Here is a 3514-nt window from a genome sequence, read left to right as displayed (position 1 = left end):
TTGAAAAACTTCCAACATTTAACAGGCCCATTACATTTGAACAGTGGACAACATGACATACTCACTTTATCATAACAAATCCAGAGGCAGAGGCATCACTGCCTTGGCAGCAAATTGTCTGAGGTACTTGATGCTTTGCAGAAAGTCTGGAATAAATCCTCTTTGGCAGCTCCTAACTGAGTCATGCGTTCCACACAAGATACCCGTTCCAGTTACTTCGTGTTCAATGTAAGAGAAGAGTATTTCAGAGTGATCGTAAATCTATTGTGAATTAGGAAAGATACCATTTAAGGCAATACAACAAGAACCAACACTGAATGTTTCAGGCTCTACTTTTGTCTCCGGGGATCTTGTTTCACACTGTGTATTTCCATTCATCTCAGCAAGTCACAGTGTCAGTGAAAGGTGAGCTGTGTCCTATGCATGCATCCGTTCTGTTGGTATGTATCATCTACAAGAGGCAGTTGGAGGCCATTTGGGGGACCCACTCATCCCTTGCTGTAAAGGCAATACAGGCATTTCATTCAGCAGAGACACCATAGTGAGTCCTACATTTAGATATCATAACGTGAAGCCAGTTTCATGGACTATTTCTTGTGGTGCCGTGGGACGCCGAAGCACCAGACAGGATGGATGGCTAAAGCAATTAAACTGCTTCATTACTTCATCAGACTTCTCCCTCTCTCAGCTCTAGCCTTACTCTGAGCTTGTAACTGCTGTTATTTTGTAAATGAAAAGTGCTGGCACTAAGACTCTGGCTCAAGCTTCAAAATGTGATAATAATACAGTTATGTTCTCTACAAAGTACAACATAATAGTGCCCTTCAGTCAACTGAGAAAATGAGTAGAAGAGAGACTAGGATGCCTGGATGGGTGAAAACGCTGTTTGTTCTCATGATCTTTATATACTCTTATGAATTTTCCAGTAAAATACAAAGTAATAGAAATGCTAGTAGACATCACTAACTGTAAGTAAATCACAGAAAGTATTCACAGAAAATATGTCTAATCTCATTTTATGTAGAAAGAAGTAAAATATACAGAATTAGGGGTGTATGTAAGCTCACTCACACTGCCTAGAGCGGAACTGAGAACTGAGTCAACCATTCTTCCTCCTATAACAACTTCAACATGTATTTCTCCACTTTATTTGCAATCTGGATTCTGATGGCTGATGGATATAGCTAAATGGCAAGAACCATGTAGAGCACAGACCTTTGGGTAGCCAAGAAAGGAAAGCATCTCAGAAATAATTTTTTTTCCACGAAAAAGGGAAGAAATAAGAGTCTTTGTGTCTCCCATCCAAACTCCTGAAGTCTAACTACATCTGCAGACACCTCAGTGTAAAAACCCAGCAACAGCCGAGAAAACTGATTGCTTGCACCTCAGCTATCTCACAGACAGATGAAGGAAATGGCAGTTGCTGAAACAAAGAAAGAAAGCTGAAAATACAGTAACAGGAATAATAAAGCTCAAAGTCAAAGTGCAATTCTTTGAGTGCCTGAAAAGAAAGCAATGCAAATGAAAACTCTTTTGGAGCCTGTGGATCTTAAATAATCTCTACATGCACAGTAAGAGGAATGCCCATATTCCAGTCATAATTTTCCTAAGAAAACAAAGTTCTGAATGAAGAATTAAGACTTGGTGATTCTAAAATCAGTAAGATTCTCCGATCTAGAGACGTAAAGATCTGTCCTGAAATTGCTATAGCTAGCCTATAACATCTTCAAGTTTTAGCATATTTTCAGCAAAACATACAAATTAGTGCTAAAGAATTGAAATCCTGATGAACAGATCATGTTTATATTCAACAGTGATTTTTCATATGCAATGACAAAAATTGCTTGGAATTTTCAGTGTAAATTTATTTGTTTACCATCATAACAGCTTTCTATTATTTTCTTTTGCTATTCATATAAAAGCTTTCAGTCTTGAAAATTTATACAGACATTTAAGGAATTTGATTAGCAATCTTTAACTCCTAATAGATATGTAAAAGCTGAAACATCTTAAAAGGCAGGTTTCCCAAATATCAAACAATTCTTATCTCTCTTTCATCTGTAATCTTAAATATTTTAAAACTGCTCATGAAATGTTGGCAAAAAATCTTGACCTTTCAGGAATGGTTGGATTAGCTTTGCCTACAAGGGCTGCTCTGTAAGTAGTGCCTCCTATTTTATTATGTGGGCCCACAATATCAAATGTGGATGTTGGTGATATGGCAGTACAGGTTGAATCTTCTCACCGGTATTCTGGTACATGTTGTTCCCATGTGATGGATGGCAGCAGAGGGGCAGTCTGACAAAATGGTATCTGACATAGAAGTGAGTACAAAGCAAAGATGTGTCACTGAATTCCTCCATGAAGCAAAAATGGCACCCACTGATATTCACTGGCACTTGTTGAACATCTATGGAGACCAAACAGTGGATGTAAGCACAGTGAGGTGGTAGATGGTGTGTTTCAGCAGTGGCAGAAGCAACATAAAAGACAAGACATATTCTGGGGAACCATGCACAGCTATTACACCATGAAAGGAAGAGCATCTTGATCATCTGCACAAGTCAGTGGATTATGACCAGGATATTGCATATGGAGCTGAACACTGGCTTCAATGTGTTGGAAAAAATGGTGACAATATTATATCATAAAGTTTTTCCAGGTGAGTCCCATGAATGCTCACCCAGGAACAGAAAGAACACTATATACATGTTTTTCAACACTTATTGAACCAATATGAGCCTGAAGATGACGGTTTCCTGGATCGCATCATTACTGGCTATGAGATGTGGTGTCACCATTACAATTCAGAGTCAAAACTGTAGCCCATGGAGAGGCAATGTGAATTCCCTATCAGAGAAAATGTCCAATACGTAGTTCTTAGTTGCTAAAGTGATACATACTATCTTTTGATAATAGGAAAGGGATGTTCCTTCTGGCTTTCCTGGAACTCAGATAAACCATCAATTCTGATCGCTACATCCCAGTGTTGATTAAACTGAAGGCTCAAACTTCCAGAGTCAGGTCAGAGGAGAAGACAATCTTTCTCCTGCAGTACAATAACACCAGTCTCCATATGAGTTTGAAGACCATGGAGTGTGTTGCCAGACTTGGCTGAACTGTTCTACCACATCCACTATGTAGTCCAGATTTGGTGCCTTCTGGCTTCCATCTGTTCAGGCTGATCAAAGACAGACTGTATGGGCAACATTTTGCTAGCAAAATATCATCATTACTGCTGTGAAACAATGGGTCACTTCCACTGGTGCAGACTTTTCAGGGTGTAGCTTGCAAACTCTTGTTTGCTTCTGGCAAAAATGCACAGTTAATGGTGATGACTACGCTGACAAATAATCATTGTTAGCTGAGAATTTGCTCTATCAGATAGTGTCATTGTGCTATTTGCATTGTTGCAGTATCTATGGAAATAAATAGAAGGCATTACTTTTGGAGCAATCTATATATCTCATTCTTGAGAATAGAACTTAAGAAAAAATGACTTTTTTTTTCCACA

This window comes from Meleagris gallopavo, chromosome 1, assembly GCF_000146605.3.
Source record: "Meleagris gallopavo isolate NT-WF06-2002-E0010 breed Aviagen turkey brand Nicholas breeding stock chromosome 1, Turkey_5.1, whole genome shotgun sequence".
Taxonomy (NCBI): domain Eukaryota; kingdom Metazoa; phylum Chordata; class Aves; order Galliformes; family Phasianidae; genus Meleagris; species Meleagris gallopavo.
Note: the sequence above shows the minus strand (reverse complement) of the source record.